Below are 23,396 nucleotides of genomic sequence, written 5' to 3'. Positions count from 1 at the left end.
TGTATTTCATATAAGACGTTTACGTCGGATGAGGCAGCAGCAGTATTGACCTACGCTGGTTTTACTGGTTAAGCTTTGCCATTCTCCTTTTTATCCTAAACTTTGCTTTAAAGCTTGATTTCAGCTGCACCGCACCAGTTGGTCTTTAAAACGTTCCAGTTACCTGTTAGTTGGGGGCAGGTCTGCTTTTCCTTAAATATGTCCATCCCCGATACAGACCCCGCCAGGATGGAGGGGGACCGCGGATACAGCACGGCCACCTTACGTTTTGGAAATCCCTACAGCTGGCTCGTCTGAGGCACCCTGCAGGCGTACCGGTTTGGTTTGGGAGAAATGGGGAGGGGGTTCAGAGTCTGAAAGGTTTCTGCCAAGAATTTCCATGCAAGTTTTTTTAAAATTTGATCAAGTTGAGCAGCCACAATGCTGGGCCAACACTGCTCCTTTTGTGCTCAGGGGTAAAGTGTGGTCCGCGTGGTGCTGGGTGTCCTGTTCGCACACCCTCAGCAACTGCACTCACTCTGCTTCAGGTCGCCTAGAGAAGGAATCATTCTGGAAGTTTTGAAACATTGCATATTTTGGTGGTTTAAAAAATAAAGTGTACCTATTTACAAAATCTAACCTGTGCTTTTTATTAAGAGCAAGAATTTGATCATCTAGAAGTATGCATAGGAAGTGCTGCTGGGTGAATTTCTAGTAATTAATAACTTGTTTAATTTGATGACAGTTACATTAAGTATTTAATTTGGAACTGTGTTGTCGCTTAAAATACCTTTTTTTCTGTTGATTTCTCTGTAAAAGTAAGATTTTATCACCTGGCTTTCCACATCCTATCATGCAGCATGGATGTAGAGATGTAGGTAGTTGCTCACAGTTAATTTTTTAAAGATTATTTTGTAATACATCATCGCAGCAGTACTTGCTTGTAAGTATGGACCAAGTCTTGGGCACTGAAGCACAAACAGCTTTACGTGGAATCAAAAGATACTGCAAATAAATCATTATTTCCTTTAATTGAGCTTCAAAATTGTTTTGACTTTTGCTATTCAAACACAGATTCTATTCATGTGTTAGGGAAACTTCTGAAGGCATATGCAGAATTGTAATTTTCCTCATTTTTTTGGAACTTAACGTAGTTAACTTCCAGCAATGTCTGCAGCTGGCTGCCTAATAAAAATAACTTGCATTCCTAGAAACATTAGGTTGTACTGAGGGCAAAAATGACTAAACAGTTTTTAAAATGCAACCCACATTGTTACATTTAAATGTTTTGTCTTAGTATTAATCTAAACTAAAAGCTTAACTGCAGTGATATCTAGTAGTGTTTTTATTAATGTGGATTATCCGTCTACAGAAAAGTTCTCCTGGTATTGTATCAGTTTGCTTTTGTATCTTTGGATGTACTCCATCTATTATTTTGAACCTATTGAAAGGCTTCCTGATTTCTGTTGCTTTAGTGATTTGTCTTTCCTTAATGCATGGAATACTCATGTGCGGTTGCCAGAAATACAATAACCAATATTCTTGTGGTGCAAACGGACAGTGACGTTTTTATGCCTAAGAGTGCTACACGGTCTTTCATACCAGTTTTTCTTTTAACAGGCAACCTCTGTTTTATTTATTGCACTCTGACTTCCTGATGTTAATGGAGTGAAACTTTGTTATAATGTAGGACTTCGTTTTAATGTAGTGAAATTTTTTGAACTCTCAGTTGAACTAAAAATAAGGCTTTTAGTTAACTAAGAGATAAAATAGTGCAGCAATATATTTCTAGTTTGAAAACTTGGGGGCAAATTAAAAATCCAAAATGTGTCATCATCATTTGAAGTTCAGGTTCTGGAGAGTTTTCAGCGGCAGGGCTAGATTTTTTTGTAATGAAATTGATGAGTCTCTCAAGCAAGGTAGGAATATTATGGTAGCGTTGCATTGCAAGTCTAGCAAGGTGCCCTGAGTATAGAAGTGCTGTAGCAAATCCCTGTTGCATGACTTCTGCAACAGGCTTTTCCTAGGTACGCCAGGTCGCCGATGAAGCAGGTCTGCCACATATAGTAAGCTCCACAGCTCTCATTTTGTCTCGCAAGTGAAGAAGGCAGGTTCTTGGTGGTGTATACAGATAGTGAATAAAGAGCTTTTCTCCTTTTTTATCCAGTTCTTTACAGACCCATTTGGGTTCACATAATATTAGTGTGGAGAGCTGCCTGTCCTTGCCACGTGTGTCACGTCCTCCTTACCACGTGCAGCTCTGAGTGAAGACCTCGTGGTTAGCTGCAGCCAGGAGCTGCATCGCACAACGTATGGGGTGGCTGAGGCCAGACTGTTAGCTGTTGTTTTCCAAAATAACATTCTTATAAACAGGGCAGTGCTCAGTGATGCTTTGCGGGAATAAACTGTTCAGCCGTGATAACTTTTCATAGATTGGAAGAAGAAAATACCGGTTTGAGGCTCAGCTGTGAGAGGAACTTGCTTCAGCAGCAACAAAGCTTCTGTCAGCTTTAAAACCTCGTCATCTCTCCAGGATGCTTTCTCTGTTGGTGACATCAGTGTCCCTTTTACTGCTCTGCTGGCTGTCACTGGCCAGGTTGCTGCTTGCTGGGCACCCGATGGGGATGTGAATTGCCCCGGTGGCATGCTGCTGCCAAGGGGCCGTACCCGCTCCTGTCATCATCTTCCTCACCCACTTCTGTGGTTCTTCTCACCCTTTAGTGAGGCTATAAATAATACAAGAAAGCTATGTGCTTTGATTTGGGTAGGTTTGGGCTGTTGTTTTTTTTGTGGTTTCACACTTCTCCCCCCTTTGTTTTGGTAGCTTTCAGCTGGCTTAGCAACCTAAGCTTGCACGTCGGGGCAGCAGGTGAATACCAAGGGCAGTGCAAAGAAAAAGCTGGGAGAGTACATGGTTCAGGGGGAGCAGCAGCAGCAATTAATTATTAAATCAGCTCAGCCTGTCTTATCTAAACTACAATCTTAAAAGCGTATCTTTTGGAAAGGGCATCTGACCTTGAAGATGAAAGATCTGCTGTTTGAATTAACCTAAAAATGATATTTTTCTGGGCTATGCCTGTTCAGATTTGAGTGTTTTTCTTGGTAGTTGGTATCCACAGACTGATGATATGTCTAAGATTTAGTGGCAGTGTGTTATTTTTTTCCCCCAAAAAGGCATGCTCATCTCTAACAGGAATTCAGAACCCTAAAAGGGGATGTGGTAGGGAGAAAGTTTTAATGTATGGTGTGAGCCTGCTTATATTATCAAAAAACACAGAAACTCTGTCAGGGACAACTTCATAACTAAAATTCCATATGTAGTGTAGAAAATGAGAATTAAATGAAAACAAAAAGTGGTGGGGCCTGCTGGGCTGCGTATCCAGAACATTGGCTTCTGCAGCACTGCATTCAGCAGGGAAGAGGTAGCAGATTGAGCACAAGTTTCTGCAACAACTTTGTGAATTTACCTCAGGATGGATTTTATTGTACGTTATCTGAGCACATGTATTTAGTGAGAATGCACCGATGTTACAGTTTTTTCAGACTGGAGATCAGAACAAAAGAAGTAAGAAACTTGGTATGTTTGAAACATTTTCACTCTTTTATAATCTTAGAATTGGCGGGGAGGGAGAGAATCTGTAAGTCTGAGGGTGGTACATGTGGTCTCAGAACAAGTAATGGAGAAAATTAATGTGTAATTGAGGAATAAACAAATGTAGGAATAATACCTATATTTTCTCCTATGTGTGCAGGTGACCTTTAAGACATATTTTCTGAGTGTACTTTTTATGTACAAAAGGTACAAGTATATGTCTGTATGCTTAGATAAATACTCTCTGGACTATTTTCCAAAAGTATATATTGAAGTTCAAGTCCACAAGCAATTAAATACTGGTTTGACAGTTTCAATCAACTTCTGTGCAATTTAGAGTACATTCTTGCAATACTGTCAAAATGTGTATACCCACACTACATGAAAATAATTGTGTGAATACCATTTAAATTTAAGTCACTAATTCTAATGCACTACTAGGAGACTGACTGAACCAAAACCTTTATTATTAGTTTTAATTAAGTCAGTAAGAGATATTGATATTACTTGGAATTGAGGAATCTGAAGCTCAGGCTAAGAAATACAAGTTTGGGACGCTCATGAAGATTTTTATAGCATTGCAGTGATCAAGCACCAAAGCTGATCTTGTTTGCTCTAAGTAGTTAACGTTTGAGACCTTTGCCACCTAACCCCTTAAGGAAGCAATGTGCATATGAGGACTAAAGCAATAAGCTTTAAACTCTACAATGTACAGCAGCATTGCTGCTGTAAGAAATCGTATTTTTGTGAATTTTTACTTGTGCATTAACTCTTCATGTATCATTTAACACGAATCCTTTGCATCTAAATATTCTCTAAAAATATTCAGAAGCTTTTGGAGTCGTAGAGCAGTGGAAAAGGTTGAACAAGAGAAGTAATGAAGGATCTGTTGTCTTCCTGAGCTTGCTCTAAGAATTGCATATCTGAGTGTTGGAGGAGGAATGTTTATTCCTCTTTGGGTTAGTTTCATCTGTTTCCCTAGACGCATGTAAGCCCGATGCTGCACCCAGAGTGGTACTGCTGAGCTTGATGGCACTGGGGAGGTGCCCAAGTGTTCAGATCATCTTTTACAAGTAATTGAGAACAAGGTCTGGTTTTTACATGATTGCACACTATTAGCTGTAGCTACGTTCAGGGAAGACAGACACCTCTTGGTATTTCAGCTTGCTTAGACAATTTGTGTTAGAAGTTTTACACCAAGAAACCTGTGTTCAACTCCAAAAATAAATAGTTTTTATTTTTGTTGTTATAATACTTTATTTTTAATGAGAGAAACTTATGTCTAAGGATCCCCTAGGGATCACGGCCAAGAAAGAGGAACCCATTAAATACGAACTTTCTGAAAAGGTGACGTTTTTCCTAAGAAAGTAGATAGTGGGTTGTCTTTTCCTATGCTGTTAAGGTACTCAAAGCTGTTTTTAAAATGTCACTTGAATGTCTATTGACATCCAAATGGGCAACAGCTTCTTGGCCTGGATACAGGTTGAAAAGGAAGAGATCTGTATTTGTCATATATCTCTAACCAGGCAGGATGGGGCAAACATCTTGCAAGGACTGACTGGAATCAAGTGAAGGGACTGAAATGACTATTCCCTGCCTGAAATACGGGCAAATCTCAGATGTGCAGACAGAAAAAATGGAAGTGGGTGTATCTCAGGCCTTCTAGGATTTCCTCAAAATAATAGAATAATTTATGGGTTTTAGGAATGAACTGTTCAGGACTAATGTATCCCTCAGTTAAACCTGTGTTCCTCACTTTCCAGCATTCTTGTTTCCAGGAGGTTAAACAAGAAGGCAGAATGCCATGGCCTTTCTGGAGGAGCAGCTCTGAAAATCTGGGACTGCTGAGGCATCAGTCTGATGTGCAGGAGAACATAAGCATAACTTGAATGTCTGTCAAGCACCACTTGTTAGTCAAGGATTTGTACTTTTCCTCCGTACAATAATAGTTGTTTGATTTGTTTATGAAGATCTGTGATGCTTCAAGAGTAGCAGGAGTGTTTTATAGGCTGCAGACATAGCTTCATAGAGTGTATTTCTGAAAATAGATCAGACACTTGATCTACTGGAGTTGTCGAGTCGGGGTACTGGGAATTCATAGAAATCTGTTTGCTGCTAAATATTGTTTAGATAAGGCACCTGCCAGTAACTTTTACCAGCAGTCTGCAGAAATGATCAGCTAGAGCTTGAGGGATTCTTCTGAGATGATCTCTGCAGACAAAAGCAGTAGGATTTTGGCTTTCCCAAATGTTCTGACCTGCACTGCTCTAAAAATCCTCTTCTGTCCACTGGTGCTGAGATATCCGTGGCACTGAAACACTAGGAAACTGATTTAGGACTCAGAGTGAGATTAGTATACAATTACAGAAAAACCTGAAACACTTAGCACGGCTGCTGCTCAAATACCTGAGCTGGTATTTCATTTCTGTGGCGGGTTATTTTTTTTGCCTGAAGTCTGCTCTGTTGTTTTTGCCAGTGCTGAACTGCTGAAGCTGTAGCCTTGTTTCTAGGTGGAAAAAAAGCCTGTGTGTTGACCTACCTAGCACTACGAGGAAACAAAATTAATTTTGTCACTATTTTAGGCCCACACGACTTTAGCAAGAAACACGTATACTCCCAACAGATTGGACTCTTGTTTCTGCATCTTAAAGTTTTAGTCACAGAACACGTTGCAGACTCGGCAGTCTCCATGTACTTACTAGGTGCTAAGAAATGTCCCCAGGTTCAAATAGCTTAAAATGTGAAAGCTCTCAGGTAATAACGGTGTCCATCAGGAAAGCACTTACTTTTTAGATTTGAAGCCTTCTCTTGAAAATTTCTTAGGAATATTCTTTTGTTGCACAGCACCAAAAAAGTTTCTCTAAAGTGATGCTGGCATGTTGTCCTTTCTTAGTTGGGACAAGCCCAGCTCCTTCTGTCCAAAGCTTGCTACAGAGGTGAGAGGATTTATTTTCAAATTAGTCTTAAAAACACCATGATAACATCTTCTTGCTGACATCAGGCGTGTTAACGTCTAATTCTAGGCACTGGTAAATAGGCAGTCTCCTTAATACTTTTATGTAGTAGTACTATTACTTGAGCCACATTTATAGACTCAGAAAAGCAGGCTATAAAGGAATCACTTTTAGCTGCTCCATATTTCTTAACCTAGTTAAAGCCTCTGTGATGAACAAACAGAATGATCCTTTATTTAAAAAAAAAAAAAAAAAAGTTTTATTTTCTGTATTATCCGCAATGATATTGTATTTCTCACCCTTGGCTTGTTTTGTTCTCAACCTTTTTTTTTTTTTTTAAGATTCTGTAGTTAAAACTTCCGTATCAGAATTGCAGAGGTAGAAAAACAATTACTTGCAATGCTTTCTGCATATGATTGAGTGCACAACTTGTCTGTCATTAGCACAAGCTGTCTCTGTTAGTAGGGCATTTTCTAAAGCTAGTTAATCTATAAGGAAAATGTTTGTGGTCTTCATCTCTACTGAAGAAGACCTCTTAAATTTAAGTAAGAGTTTTGATATTGTTGATGAATTCCCCTTTTTAGATTGAAAACGAAAGCACTGCTTACGGCTTCCTGAAACACTGGCTCAGGCAATCTATTGATGGATCACTTGAGACACCTAATATTAAGATATGGAAAATTGACAACCTCCTGGATGTATCTTAATCTAAAGCTAATATTAGCCTTGCTTTTCAAATAATGAAATTTTATTTTACAGAGAGTGAAAGCACTGTTGTAAAATTATATTTGCTAGGCTGTTTGCATGGTTACTATGCTCCCCTCCAACCCACCCCCCCAAAAAGTAGTGTATTGTTTTGTTTTTACATGGAAGTTAACCCTTCCTTAATGTTACCCTCTGTTATAATTTAACCATTCAGAACCACACTGGGACTTGCATGCCATTCAAGGACTGGGAGGCAAACTTTGCCAACCCGAAGTTCCTTTAAGCTTTTAATTTGTCAGCTTTTTATAAGCATATCTGTAAGCATTTTTACTTAATTGTTTGTTCTATTATTTATTTACACATTGATATTACCTACTACTTCTGTACTTATTACTTGATTACTTTCTCCTTTGTTTTTTTTATTATTTTGTTTCATTATTCCTTAGCTTCTGTGATTACCTCTTCTGTAAGGAAAGTGTACCTACAGTGAATGCTTTCCCACTCAGAAATCCCAGGAGCATTTAGTATTATTTTGCTTAGGTAGATTCATACCCCAAATATACAACATGCTTTTTGGTTTTGGTCTTGTTTTTTGGGCTGTGTTTTGTCTTGTTATTCTGTGTTTGTTTCTTTTACTTCAAGCCCCACGTTGAAATTAAATGGGAAAAAAGCAATAACAATAATAATAATCGTTAAAAAAACAGGTTCTGTACCTTCAAAGATCTGTTGGCTCCATTAGTGGTCTGCCTGGGCTCCATTTCGGGTCCAGTGGGTCGGGATGTCTTGAATCCAGTTCTGTTTTCTGCCCTATGGAAACTGCTGCCAGGAGAACCCGAAGTGCCCCCTGAAGAGCTTACTTACCGTGACTAATCTCTGAGAGTGCTGCTTCTGTATTTTCACACTCTCCAACCGCTTTCTCTCTCCTTCCAGGGCCTCAGGCAGAGGATTCTGTGATTAAGAAAGAGACTCGGATAAATTGGGGCCATTTCCTCACCTGCCCCCTGGGATCCCTGCAGAGGCAGGGAGGGTGAGCAGCTGGGGAGCACAGTGCTCCAGGGAACAGCTTTGAGCTTAATTTCCTGGGGGCTGGGGCTCCATGCATGTGTGCAAATATATACGAGTTAAATCCTAAGACATTTGTAAGTGCCTAATGATGTGGGCTTGCATTTGTCAGAGTATTTTATGTTGGACTCAGCTGTGAGAATAAATTTGCATTCAGCTGGGGTCCCATGCTAGTCTGCTGCAAGTGGACGTTTTTGGCTTTCTGTACAGCCCGACAACTTCTCTGCTGCAGGTGGAGCGGCCTCTGCTGAGGGGCTGCACTCATGGGCTGTGCTCTTCGCCACTAATGAATTAGTCGGGAGACTTATGCCCAAGGAAGTATTTCCAGATAACGGGCAACCTAGGATTTTCAGCAGTGGTCAGCTGGATGCAGGCTTGCCCGAGAGGTGCTGCGGCATGTGGAGCTCTGCTGCAGCAAAGCTCAGCTTGTTCACAGAGCCCTTAACTTCTGGTAGGGGCTGTGCAGGGCTGGCTGACTGTGGGGACAGGAGGGGGCTTGGGGGTAATGCAGTGCTCATGCAGCAGTGCCCTGCATAAGAGCCCTTGCCCCACATCCGCTTGGATGTGGCTGTATAAAAATCAAAGATAGTAAGACCTCGGAAGCGTAATTTTTTAATATTTTAAAGAATATATTGTTAATTTGATAATTTCTTTACTGCGAGGGTGACAGAGCACTGGAACAGTTTGCCCAGAGAGGGGTTGGAGTCTCCTTCTGTGGAGATACTCGAAACCCACCTGGCTGCCACCCTGCGCTACGTGCTCTAGGTGATCCTGCTCGGCAGGGGAGCTGGACTGGATGATCTTCAGAGGTCCCTGCCAACCTCGGCCATTATTATATCTGTGATTATATATATGTGTGATTCAAATTAATTACTGTGTGTTATTCTGTGGAGTTTAGCCAGTGCTACAGCCTCAGAGAGACGAAGAGAGCGCATAAGCTGACTGGAGAGGGCAGGTGTTGTGGTAGCTGGCAGGGCATGTTTCTCTGGGTTTTCCTAAACTTGAGGTAGGAATTTGACAACTTCTCAGAAGAGCTTGGGTTTCCTGGGCCGCTTTGCGAGCCTGTCCTCTTTTGGGCTTTTCCTGGTCAGGGCGCAGAGGTAAGAAATAAGTAAGTAAGTAAATAAACACCGAATAAAGCAGCCCCGGCAGCCTGCCCCCCGGCCCGCCAGGGGGAGCCCGCGGCCCCGCGCAGGGCAGCGCAGCGCAGGGCGGCCCCGGGGGCAGGATGGCGGCCGGGGCCCGGCGGGCTCGGCTGGAGGAAGCGCTGCCGGCCGCGGCCCCGCTGCGGGGGAGCCGGGCGAGGCCTCGGGCCGCAGCCGGTGCTGGAGGGCTCGGGCAGGCGGCGGCGAGGCGGCGGCAGGTACCCGGGGCTGGGGCAGGTACCCGGGGCTGGCGGCCGCGCTCCGGGGGCGCCTCACGGCGGGAGGACGGAGCGGGCTTGGGCCGGCGCCTCGCGCCCCTCTGAGGAGGCGCCTCAGGAGAGCGCGGGACTTTGACCCCTTCCCTTATCTGTGGTTTTTTTATGTGTGATTCTTTTTTTTTTTTTTTCTTCCCAGCTGTATCAGCGTACTGTTGTGCAAGTATCGATCGCTCGCGTTGCCTGCCGTCTCGGGGACTAATGTCTTCTGCGATTTTCATGCTTGCACAAACCCGCATAAATTACACGCAGGATTTTAGGTTGGGAGCAGACGCTGAGTGCCGTTCGCAGCCGGCATTGCTGTCCCTTCAGAAAGGCTCAGGAAACATAGAAAAGCTTTAGGTGAACCCATACGTGCAGAGAAGTTATCATGACTTCTCCCTTTTTCATAGTATTTATTTGTACGTTCTCTGCTTGCACTGTCACATCTATTTCACGTGCCATGGAGTGGCAAAAAAAACAGTGCAAGCTTTATCTATGTTGGTACTAGGTAGTGTTTCAGAAATACATAATTCCTACCTTTTTTTTTTTCTTTACTTGATTAATAACATGACAGTGGTACCAAAGCAGTTTAAACACAATCTGCCACTATAATGGGAAATTGCTGACTCTTGAATTAGCAGCTGTCAACTTTTTAATGGACTCCTTTATATAAATTCCATAGAGCTTTTTAAATAAAGAACAAGGGAATTACCGAACGTTTGCTTTTGGAGGCTTCATTATGGTTTGAATTGTGTAAATTTAAATTAAAAGAAAGTGAGTACTGTCATGATACTGAATTATTCTCTAAATATATCTGATTTCTCCCAATTTGGAGTTGTTGGAAAGACAAGGATTGCCTGTAAGCTCTAAGGGCTGGTTACTATCAGCTGTAACGTTGGCATTACCATTTTACCTCTGCTATGCTGTAGTATGAATTACAGCTCAGTTACTTTCTGTATGCAGCAATTACAGCCTTCCTCTATTTGTACTAAAAAAAAATGGAAGGAGAAAAAGTTCTTTATCACCGTTACATTGTTATTAAATGGTTATAAGTAACTTACCCTAGAAAACTTTTACGGATTTTCCAGGGGCAGAAGAAAACCTGCTTGTTTACCTGAAACCTGTGTCAGCTGTTGGAGGTGTTACCTGTAAATCTGTGAAAGTTTGTGGCTGCTAAATGAGCTTTATCTGTCGAGCTAAGGATGTTCTGAGGTATCTGACCAGTATCGCTCTATGTTAATTAAAATACAAAACCAGCATAGCATAATTTGTTTACAATTTGCCACATAAAGATTTTGACAGGTAATTTTAAAGGGGAAAGCAGAAGTCATACAAAAGTAGCCCATTTCACCACAGTCTGTTGCCCATGACTACAAGAAGGAGATTAAGGTGCTGGAGCATCTCCAGAGAAGGGCAGTGAAGTTGGTGAGGGGTCTGGAGAACAAGTCTTTCAGGAGCATCTGAGGGAGTTGGGGTTGTTTGGCCTGGAGAAAAGGAGGCTCAGGGGAGACCTCATCGTGCTGTACAATTACTTTGATGGAAGCTATAGTGACGTGGTGATTGGGCTCTTCTCCCAAGCACCAAGTGATAAGACGAGGGGAAACTGCCTCAAGTTGTACCTGGGAAGATTTAGTTTGGATATTAGGGGAAATTGCTTTACTGAAAGAGTTGTGTGGCATTGAACAGGCTGCCCAGGGAAGTGGTTGAGTCACCATCCCTGGAGGTCTTCAAGAAATGTGTAGATGTAGAACTTAGCGTGGTTTAGTGGTGGACTTCAGTACTAGGTTAAAGGTTGGACCAGATGATCTTAGAGGTCTTTTCCAACCTGAATGATTCTGTGATTCTATATAATAACTTAGTTGTTACAGGTTAGGAATTGCTTGTAAGATTTGTAATTGGCATATGATGATCAAAGAGAGAGAGGTCGGTTCCTGATGCAGGGTGAATTTAGGCACCTTGTGAAAGCGGGTTCCATTTCAGAGCAGTGAGTCTGCGAGCCCATGCCTCAGGACAGCCTGCCCGAGGAAGCAATTGCTGAAGGATTCGAGGTGACCTTATTACAATTTGCCCCTCTCTGATCCTACACCGCGAGGCAGCCCTGTATTAATACAAGGTTGGAGGCAAAGGTGAAACCGGGAATGTTCTGAAAGGGAGGCGGAGCAGATACAGAAATCGCATCTCTGATCGCGGTACAACTGCGGCAGTCACACGTGAGGCCCAGTGCTGGCCTCCATGCTTTGCCCTGGGGCCTTCAGGCCGTAAAATTTCACTGTCCTTCAGTAAGTGTCACCTCTGAAGTTCTGTGAAAGCGTTACACAGCCTGTTGCTAATCGTGTTCCTGGCTAGATCTGATATCTTGTGGCAGGGGGAGCAGTAATGGAGCGGAAAGTTTATTTAAGCACAGCTCACATGTGTGTACTTGACAGATACGCAGCCAGTTTACCTGGAAACTACAGGCTGAAATTTGCTGTGGCAGTAGCCCACGTGAAGGGGAAATACCTTGGGTGTATTTCCTCAAACCTTACAACAGCTGAGACTCTCAGCGCAGTGGTTTCACGTCGTGTGTTTTGCATTTCTGGTCTTTCCTAGTTTGGTGGCATTTGGCGAGGGGGAGGAGGGGAGCGTTGGCCTGTACCTTGTTACAGTAAATAAGAGGCGAAAACTTTTAAACCTTCTGCTGATATGAGTCGGCAAACATTCAGCAAAGTCTTTTGGCTCCCAGTTGTTTATCAGTAATCGAGTCTGCTCCCTTCTAGTGCTTGTGATGCTCCATCATTAGTAAGTACTCAAAAAAAAAAAAAAAGTACACAAAATGCGCAGATACAGTACAGCAGTAGATGTCTTTTCCATTTTTGTTGGCTGAACATTATACCACCCAAAATATATTAATTCCTAATAATGAGAATAAACTTAATGTCCGAAGATAAAATAGCAAAGACAATAAATCCTCTGTAACTTCCAGTGCTATCAGCTTTTAGGTGTTAGGCACTTGAAATCTAAGCAGATAAAACAACTGGAACTGCCAGAATTCTCTGATAAGTAGTATTGTGGTGAACTTTAGTTTTGAACTTGTTTTTTCTTGAATTATTTCTTTTTCAGACTTTAAGCAACATGGAAGTCAAGGCATTTAGGACTAGGGAGAAGGAAAGGAGGGGTTTAAAGGTTGTCGATTTAGGACGTGCAGATTCCTGCAAGTGTTACAGTGATGTTCTTCTGGGATAGATAGCTGCTTTCTCTACCTCGTGTTCTCTACCATGACCTTTGGTTTTTGCTATCATTTGAAACTACTTTAAGCAGTTCCGTGCTATACATTGCTGTCTTCAGTGTAAATAAATATTTTCCTTTCAGTATTTAGAAACAAGGTCAGTTGCTCAGGCGGCATGGTTGATTTTGGTTCGCTTGTTAGCCATTGCTGGTTAAATCTACTGCGCTGTCTAGCTACCAATTTGCAGACTCAGCAATAAGCTTTAGAAAAGACTTACTCTGTGATCAATTTGCCAAATACAGAGTGTAGTTCCTCCTCTGTAATCAAGCTGGAGTCAGCTGATTATAGCTGAGATTTTTCATGGCAGCATCCTGCATGTTGTCCTCCGTCTGCCTCTTCGGTCAAGTTAATCCCAGAGCTGAAAAAGAAAAGAATTCCAAACTCCTCCAGTTTAGAAATATCTCTTATTATCTCTAAATAGTAGGATTTCTTTCAGCTATAGCAGCATCGATTTGATGAGGAGAGACAACTTCCAGAAGGGTCTAAAGAGCATAAAGTCTCTTCTGGAGTTTGCTGTCTCCTGATAGATGGGAGAAAGGATTCAGCCCTGCAGCATGAACACAGATAGCTTGATTCAGAGGAAGCAATTGGCAGGTAGGAAGTCATGTTGCTCTTTTTTTCCATTTCCTTCCCTGTGTACCTTTTTATTTCACTGCTAATTACAGGGAAATTTTGGCTTTGTGGCCAGGAAAACCGCTTCAGTCTGAACTAGTATTGTCTGTTGCTTTGTTTTTCTTACACTTAGGAAAACGCTTGCATTTTAAGTTTTCCCTTACTTTAAGTATCTGGCTTAAATGACCTGGCTGTAAATCATAATCTCAAGTGATCTCACAGCTCAGGCCCTCAGCACGGAGGCCATCCCAGCTGTATTTGGGTTTTTATTAGTGTTTGCCATGCTGGCTGGTGCTGGCTCCTGCGCTGTCACAAGTATCCTGCTCTGGTCGGCAGCGAGCTCCCCAGCTCCCTGGAGTCCAGGCGGAGGACTGCCCTGACGCAGCAGGGCAGGAATGCACGCAGCCAGCTCTGCCTTGACGCGGGGCCTGAGTTAACACAACTTCTCGGGACCTGGGGCACGGGGCTAATGCTGCAAGGCAGTGCCTTCCTCTGGACTCCGGGCCGTTTTACCCAGTGTTCTTGTCTTTGGAAATGTCATACGGAGACAACCAAAGTGCCTCAGTTTAGATCAAAAAGGACTTCAGCCTTATGCTGGAAAGAAGTTGTATTATTTCCAGACCCACGCCAGCCCTAGAAGTGTAGGAACATTTGCACTGAGCTGCATGTAGGCTAATGAGCCCAGCTGGAGCTCATTTGTTTCTGCATCTCTGGTACAGATAATCTGACCATGGATAATTGAGTGTTGACTCTATAAATAACCGTCTGTACACTTTGCAATCCTACCCTTAGAACTGTTTTCTCCTTCCTGTTAGCTCCCCAGCTTACTCCCCTTGTAATGATTTCTTGACTGCCAGAGGTTGCTTTCGTCTCTTGACAAAAGGTTGTGCTGTTCATTCTTCCCACCTGAAGTGACGTTACACCTGGCAGGGATGACACCAGCTCAGCCCCGATGGTAAATAATCATCCTAAAATGTTTTACCTGTGCTGTAAGTGACTCAGGTGGTTTAAATCAAAACCAACTGATACATGTCAAACGTGATACCTTGGAAAGTTGTTTAGTGCATGCTTGTTCTCATAGTTAAATATCTTCAGGCAAAACTGATTCCTTCATGTGGACTTGCTTACAAGTTGGACTTGCAATGATCTTGGTTTGTTTGTTTACAAATCAAGCTTGTCCGTGCTGAAACTTGCAGGAATTATTTTGAGTTGAGTTATGCCTGAGAAGTGATTTTTTTTTCCCACTGAACTTGTGCAATTAATTACAGGAAAGTAATTAGAGTGTCTCATAGGAAAAATAACCCCTGTCGTCAGCTGGTGAGTTTCTACATACTCATTTTGTCCTAGAAGTTCTTCTAAAATGCACCATGTGTGTGCTTCTGCGAAGATGCACAGAAAGTTGAAACCGCCTGAACTGAATGGCATTGGAAGTGGCAGGAGGGAAAGCTGCCTTGCACAGCGGTGCTGTCACAGCCTTGTCATGTTGTAGAGATCACACACGCACCTCGGTAGGTAGTCATAATGCGAATCATCTGCATCTTTCCCCTGCGCCACTCCTGCCACACTAATATGTGATGGAGGCAACATGAGTGGATGAATAAGTTTGGAATGCCTTAAATTCAGATCCTCGCTCTTAATTGCTGCGTGGCCTTGGAAAATATCTTGGTTCACACATCTGAAACAGTGGTCATGCTTCAAAAATTGTGGAAGTCTGGATTTCTTAGTGATTATATAGTAGCAGGAAAAAAAAGGGTAAAGGCCTGGTTTATCTGAAATAAACCATTTATATAAGGTAGAAGTGACATATAACATCTTTGACATGTATCGTTCTCTCCCATTCAGGGCAATGATGGAAAAACTGTTGGTGTTATGGACAGGTACAGGTTTATCCACAGCAAGGCTTCTGTAATACATGAAGTTACTTGCAGTGACAAATGGGTAAGACACATTCAGAGGTAGAATACGAAGTGTCTTCACTTGGATTATCAATCTTCAATCAATCATCAATCAATCAATTATCAATCTTCACTTGGATTATCAATCACTTGGATTCTCTTAAGCCGATTTACGTCTATGTCGTATATGTGCAGTTAGGGCTGAGTTTCTTATTGTGCGCTGAATGATGCAAGTTACATTAGAAACCATCTTTCTGGATCTTAAGTTGCAAATAAATGTGGAACTAAAGAAATTATGAAGAGAAAGGAACAGCTAACAAAATGCCTTTACAGGTAGGCCTTTCAGCATGGTTTGCTCACAATTTTCTTCTGTAGAAGGTTGAGGGTTTGGGGTTTTTCTGTTTGTAAGTGCTATTGTATCAGTGAGAGAAACACGAAAAAATGACCTCTTCAGGAACTATCTTGGACGTTCACTTTGGATGCTGCGATTTAGGGGGTTATAACCTGTGGGTATTCTTGCAGTGTGCTAAACAATAGGTTTTATTATTTGTGGCAAATAAGGTGCCTGAAAAACATGTGAGTTGATTTATCTAAAACATTGGGAACGAGAAAATACTCTACACTGGCTCTTATGCTGCTTTTATAGCAGGTTTGATAACATGGATTGAAACTTAAATATAAGCTCATTCAGTTTTCAGAACAAAACAGTAGTCCTCGCTTGGGCAGATCTGTTTGGTTAACTTGATTTTCAAATGATGTCAGAATATTACAAGGGGATTAATTTGAGGCCAGGGAATATCCATGAGGAGTAACAAATACACAAAAGCAGGTAAAAAATACCATATAAAATTTTCAAATTGAGTTTTCCAGAAAATAATACTAATAAGGCTCATGTGATTACAGTGATTTTTGCCGAAGAATTTTTAACTCCATGCCAATTTGGCTTCAAAGAGGTGAAGTTTTTCAGCGATTTTGTGAAAATCGGCAACTGTGAAGGGACACCTTACTGTGCCCCCAGGGAACAGTGTTCCTTGTGGCAGCAGCACACTTGTACTGATAGTTGTCATGTGTGTACCTCTAGACCTTGCTTGGGGGAAGTTGGTGGGACGGGGGACAAAAAGACTCTGTATATGGGATGAAATTGTAAGGGTACTGTGGGGCGGAGAAGCTCGGGGTAACTGAGATGGATCAAATTTAGGGATCAAACCCATGGATTTTCAGAAAAACATTTTTTCATTATTTTTCTGTTTATGGCACATCTGGTTGTTAATATAGAAAAAAGAAACATGTTGTTTCACCAGATGCTGGGTTTGGATCCCAAATAACAGAGCTGAAAAAGCCAGAGGTTTGAAATAGTAGGTTACATGCAAGTACTACAAAGCTGCTATTCTGGGCCAATTTCAGTAGGATACAGCATTGTTTTTGGTGGAGTCATGAAATACGGGTATTTTGCTTAAACAAGGCTCATCTTGCTATTACGTTTGTTTTATTCTTTTGCCTGTAGAGGCATTTTTAACTTGTGGAAGTATGACTGACTTCTAATGGTATGCGTAATATGGCTAGCACCATTAGCTCAGTTACCTGAAAAACCGTAGTGATCGCGTTCATTTTTGCAGGAGGAGCTGAACACCGCTCGTCTGATTAGTTTGGGTCTGAGTATGGAGAAAATACATGACATCTAACCCTGAGCTCGTTGTGGGGACTTGCCAGAGCACCTCAGCTGTCCGTCCTTACTCTTCTGTGGCTATCTTATCTGCCAAAAAAAGCATTGTTTTATCTCTGCTTAGATTAAGTAAAACATTAAAGAAGTAGAAGTACTAATTTTCTGTAATAGTCTTATGATAGAAAAGGGAAAACATCTGATGAGTTCCTAAAACATTAATGTATGTAAATTATTTATATTTTAAATATCATTGAAGGTGGAGATAGGTAAAATATTCCAGGGTATCTCTGAAAAATACAAGTAAATAAATAAAAATCTGTATCTGCAGATGACCTTGAATGAGAAAGATCTGCCCTAGGGCTGATAAAGGGGTCTGCTACACGATACGAAGCATGAGGGAGCAGCGATACCAAATTTTCCTCTTTTTGCAGCAGTCTTTTCCTTTTGCAGCAGTCTGTCTGCAGTAAAATTATTCCCCAGATTCTTTGGGGAGTGAATAGATGAGTTGTTTTTAAATTTATATTTCTCATAAACTAGTGTGCTGTTCCCAATGTTTTATTTCGGTATTAAATAAAACGTTTAGTTGCATCCAACAAATAGCCTAATTAAAGATTTCTCTTCACATACACAGATCACCCACAAAATTCTTAGTTTTCTGTGGTGCTGCCTTTACCTGAAATGGAAGCACTGTTGCTTGATTGCTTGAAAACTTTGTAGGTTAGGGCTGGGAGTATATTTCCTTGATCTGAGAACAAAAATACTGGAAATACTATTACCACTGGTCAGCAGGTAAAAAAAAAATGTCAATTCAGAGGAACTTGTGCAAGAGGGTGGTGAGGTCTGTCCTTATGGCATAAGCACAGGGCACAAGGTGTAAGATATACTCACCCCACACCCTCCCAGGGAATTCGGGATGTCTCACAGATTTCATGTTGGGCTACCAGAGCATCTCTTCCAGCAGAACTGGAAATTTCCATGCCTAAGCCCTCCTTGCTTTTCTTTAGTAGAGTGTCACGCAAAAAAACAAAGTGTGCCCGTGATTCACTTGCTCTGTTATGTCTTTTTTGCCCAGGGATTTTTGGTCTTGCTGAGCTGAGGAAAGCGTGTAAGTTGTGATAGAAAAACATGGTTTTCCTGCAGTGGCACTGTCAGGTGGCAAATAGTGATTGCACATAGAGAATTGTGTCTCCAAAATCTCCACCTTCTTTTTTTTTAAGCAAGTTAATATCCTAAATCATTAGTATCCCCTTTTAGAGCTGAAGAAATAGACCTTGGCACCGGCATTAAATCTAGGTCTTCTAATTGCGTGACGTGAGGAGTGACATTGTCACCAGGACGAGGTATTCGCTCTTCCATCCTTTTCCTGGCTCTCTAATACACCAGCAGTGCCTTGGAGCTTCATCTTTAGATCTCAAACTACTCGCAAAAGAAGCGAGCAGGTAGCCAGCAGCTTCGTTTTATATTTAGCATAATTAATCCCGCCATTTGAAGCTTTTTTGTGCCATGGTGGAGGTCTGTTTGACCCTTCCTGTTTGTTTTTTTTTATGCTTTATTCCAAAAAGAAATAATGTTCTGGGAAATGCTGAGTGTTTTTTATGGAATTTGGCCATTTTTAAGAAATTTAGCCACTTTGGAGTAATTTAGTGTTATTCTAGAGATTAATCTTGCTGTCTCACCTATAACTACCCTTGGAAAAACTCAGGGTATTCTTCCATAAATAAAAGATGTTTCAGCAAAACAGCAGGTTTGCGCCAGTCCCTTAGACATAAACACCCTCGTCCTTTCCTGAATCAAGAAAGGAAAAAAAAATAAGTGTCTTCTGATAAAAGGCTGTGTTTCTTGTCGCTTTTAATTTTGCACTTTGGTTCACTTCTGCAATTCCTTGGGCTGGATCAACAATTCAGAAGAAAAAAAAAAAAAAGGCACGCAGCCGCTTTTAGGGCTTGTTGTCCTTGGCACGGGATCAGCTCTGGTGTCCAACTGGTAGGACCTGAAACTTGGTGCTTAACAAGTGCCTGTAGTCAAAACAGGCGGTGTGCGCGCGAGCACCGATCCGGTATTCGCTGCGGCAGGTCATCTGCCTGCTTTTTACCGTGTGCAGAATGCCTGGTCACGTTGCTGCGTTCCTCTGACGGCATCTGTGGCAATGTGAATCATTTCACGTTCCAAAAGTACATGTTTACAGTCGTCGTAGAATCAGATTAAGTTGGCAGCCTGCTCCTCGCTGTAAGTGGCTCAGTTTACATTTCTTCTTCTCTCAGGATGTTTTGCATAATTTTGCTGATCCTACTCAGTTGTAGGCTTTTGGGAAATGGAGAACCGTTTTCGTGGGTTTATGTCAGAAAGCGACGCTCGTGTGTATTGTAAATAAACACGAGCGGAACGGTGGTTATTTTAGCACTTGATAATTTCCCAATTATGTCATTTGACCTGGAATGAAGCTTGCAATTGTCGAGCTGCGTTTTGTACAGCGGATCAGTTCTGGGGTTTGAGTTGGCAGTTTATTTCCTTTGTCAGTTTACAAGAAGTATCAAAATGAAACTGACTGTGCCGTTTCCTTTACAGTGCACGGTGCAAGAAGGGAGGAACGGTTTGCGGATATAATTTCCAAACTTTTTCAGCTGGACTCGGAATAGTATTTTGTCCAAAAAGCTGGTAAAGTCGTCCTTCGGTCTTGCAACGTTAAGCTGTAGTTTGTTAGCGTCAAATCTGAGTTTATTTTTAGTTAACCTCACGTACTGGCTTTTGTTAGGTTTTTTTTTTTTAGACTGTGGCTGCAAAATGAAAGTGCTTACAAGGTGTTTATGAACTCTTGTTATGAACCAGCTGCCAGTTACTGCAGGATGACACATTTCTGCAAGTAGTCTACTTGTTCAATTTTCTGGTGGCTGATCGTAGCTTTTTGGGCATGTGTGTGTTTTTTTTTTTTTTTCTGTTTGGGTTTTATTAGAATTAATGCCAAGTGCATTTTTAAACTTTGAACTGGGATAAGTACAAGGTGGAAGGTTTCACTTTACTGTTTGCTGAAATTGTAAGTATACATTGCTCAACTGTGCACGGTGAAGGGCTGTGTAACAAAGCACCTCAGGATAGACTGTAAATAGAAAAAACTGCAACTCGTGCATAGGTGGTGTCTGCTGTTACCATAAGTAACACGGTTGTCAACAAGATGGGTGTATTGCTGGAACACAATCACGCTGTGGATTAGATACTACATTTCATTAACATCTGCTTATTGTGAATATGGAACAATAAATGGTATTCGTGTTGTGTTAAGGGCAGTCAGATTTGTTAGTTTATGCTATTTTAAATACTACAGACTTGAGTGTTGTGACGAACATGAGCTTTTAAGGAGTTTTATTTAAACTAAATCTGTTTATTAACAGCAAATAACTTTTATGTTTTTGGGTGTCAGCAATTATGTTTTGCTTGTTTTTTCCAAATGTGGTACCAAGCTGCAATCCCTAACACCAGGTCACTGAGTTACTCATGGGTCAACTTAAAACTGATTTTGCTGTAGGCCTCTTGTATGCAGGAAGTAGGATCGTGCTGAACGAGAATTATGTTTCGAAATGACTGTTGCTGACAAAGTTCTAGTGTGCTCTTCTGTCAACGTTAGAGGGGTTTTTTTTTGAACTACCTGCAAAAAATACTGAAAGACCAAAGGCGTGTCTGTCTCTGCGCTTAAGCTGTCTCATGACTTTTTTCCTTTGCAGTCTTCTAAGTCTCGCCAACGAATGAGACGCATACTGTGGGCAAAAACTGTTCACTTGATTTGATGAATTTTGAGTAGAGCATGTTGGGTAAGAATGGATTTAGGTGGAATATACTGTGAATGGTATTTGTTTGTAGTCCAAATTGGAGAAATCTGTGGTTTCAGTATCATATAAAGGTCTTTTCTGGGTGCAATACTGCTGCAGTGCACCTAGAAACATGTGTTTGGCATAATTTACTAGCAATGTATTTAATGTTGTGTTGTTGTATTTAAGGTTTGCTGAGAGCTAAGGGGGTGTTTTATCTTACGTAAGGAATAGTCGAGGCAAAAATTAAAGAAAATACATTCTACTTCAAAATGTGTTTTGCCTCTTTTCCCACATGCTATTTGTAGATCTGGAGATCATGTTGCCTTTCTATTGCTTTGCTTTTTTGCTTATGATTAGAAGGAGATGTGGCGTTTCCTGCAAAACAGCTGCTAGTATTCCCTGGTGACCAGTCAAAAAGGATCCAGTGGAATTACAGATTCAAAGACAGACCTAGAGGACTTTGGCAGCTGCAGCAAAGGTTTTGGGGAAAGGTAGGGGACTGCGTTCTGTAGGATGCAGGAAGAAGGAGTTGAAATTGAGTGCAAGGGCAGGGGAGAGAAGCTCTGGAGATTCAGGGACTGTTAAGTCTCCAACAACATAAGGACTTCACATCTAGCAAACAATTCAGATTTGGCTGAGAAAGTTGGACTGCATCCATGTTTCCATAGGACATGGAGAATCTCCTGGAAAAGTTTAAGATCGTTCGCAGTGCTACTGATGCAGAGTTCGTAACGCGCATCAGGACAATCTGTAGCGTTGAGCTTTCAGACACTAACCAGAAAAAACGACAAGTATTGATCTGCGATTGATTCTTCAGAAAGCGCTGTTAATTCGGGGCGAGCGTGTTAAACTTCTCTCGGAGAGTACGGTCATTAATACATTAACTGTTTGACAGCACGAGTCACATGTTGCTTGTCAGTTGCTGCAGTGGCTGCTCTGAGACAGCTGAGAGGTTGCAGAAGGATTAATGGGGTAAAGAGGATTGTAACTTTGATTGTGCTCTCTCTGTTCTTTGGATTTGACAGCAACTGGTATTTGGGAAGAAAACAATGTGTGTTGTTATTTTTGAGGAGTGCAAGCATATTTGCAAGTATTGAGATTAACTGGAAAAGTTGGGGGCGTTTTTCATATATTAAACTTGAACACGCATTCATAGCATTGGAAACTTCTGCAGAAACTGAAATGGATGTAAAATTTAGATTAGTATTTTATGAGTGGTGACAGGATTTCTAGTTGTCTTGCAGGATTTTTTTATTATTTTTAGGGGCAAAAACTTTCATCCTACTTTCTGTTCATGTATAACCAGTGACTCTGCCATTTGTTCATGTAAACAGGGACAGATATGTCCACAGCTGTGTGTGTATGAGTTCATCTGCCCTGCTAGATCTAATTTGTCTATGTATAAACCTGCAGATGAGTGTAGAAGCTTCTACATGGATGGCTAGTTATGTTCTGGATGTGCTAGCACGTGAATATTTGATTTGATAATATCTATCTGATGTGCAAATGTCTTTTATTCACCTATTAATTTACTAATTAGACTGGATAACAGCAGATTAATAATGTAGTAAGTAAAATATTAATAGACAAATTAGTAGAAATTTTTAAAGAACAGATGTGACTGGGAAATTTAGTTTGATAAGGAAGCACAGCACAGAAACAGGAGCTCTTACAATAATAGCTCTTATCCTAACAGCTCTTGTGAAGAAATCTATCAATATTTAGCTATGATTTATGCCCCCACCATCAGGATTTTCTATGAGGTTTCACACCTTTGGCAAGCGCAGCCTCCTGCCGCAGTGCCTGCCCAGCTTAAAGAATTGCTTTCTGCCACCTTTCAAGGAGTTACTCTTCCAGCACTCCTCTGCAGCCCTCCTGGTAAGGTGTTGCTGCCATCCTCTCCTGCTCACACTGAAGTGATGTTACCTTGCATGAGTAAACTTGTCGATTTTTCTCCTCACAATGGTGTCCGACACTATCAACGGTTGTGCGGCCCTGGCTATTTATGTTCTTCCTGCTGTGTGACTTTCTAGGGGTCACAATTTCCATTTTGCATATAGGAAATTTCAAGAGAAGCTGAGTAACACTGGTAATTCTCAAAGTATCAGAAGCTCTCTGAAGCGTGGAGAGCTTTCTGTAGTTGTGCTTTGGGGGAAGAATGGAGCTGGAGGAGATGAAAGGAAACACCAAATGTATCAGTCAGTTCTGATCGCAACACTGACCACCAATCTGGCACGCTGAGATAAAATATATAATCTTCTAATCTTTTCCTTCCCTATCTTACAGGTAAACATTTATTTAAAATAGTGGGATGCACTTACTATATTTTCATATTACTGCTATACCTCTTCTACTATTTTATATGTTATTATAGTTTTAAAAAAAAGTTAATGTAGTGTTTGGTTCTTGGGAATTAATGAACTGTAAAATCATCTTGGAAAGAGCACCAAATGTTCAGCTTTGG

The 23,396-nt window shown here is 41.4% G+C and overlaps 1 protein-coding gene across 8 annotated transcripts in view; it reads left to right on the top strand.

Moving 5' to 3' along the window:
* ATXN7L1 (ataxin 7 like 1) overlaps window positions 1–23,396 on the top strand; it is a 115,152-nt gene that overhangs the window by 56,877 nt on the left and 34,879 nt on the right. For 2 of the 8 annotated variants that reach the window (XM_035549413.2, XM_035549414.2), the window contains exon 1: window positions 9,532–9,655. The exons of the other annotated variants lie outside the window; for them this stretch is intronic. The gene's annotated coding sequence lies outside the window, so the exon portion shown is untranslated. Of the gene's footprint in view, window positions 1–9,531; window positions 9,656–23,396 lie in introns of those variants that run through there. 8 annotated transcript variants of the gene reach the window in all.

Source organism: Cygnus atratus, chromosome 1 (genome assembly GCF_013377495.2).
Source record: "Cygnus atratus isolate AKBS03 ecotype Queensland, Australia chromosome 1, CAtr_DNAZoo_HiC_assembly, whole genome shotgun sequence".
NCBI classification, from domain to species: domain Eukaryota; kingdom Metazoa; phylum Chordata; class Aves; order Anseriformes; family Anatidae; genus Cygnus; species Cygnus atratus.
This window is presented reverse-complemented; position numbering and strand designations above follow the sequence as displayed.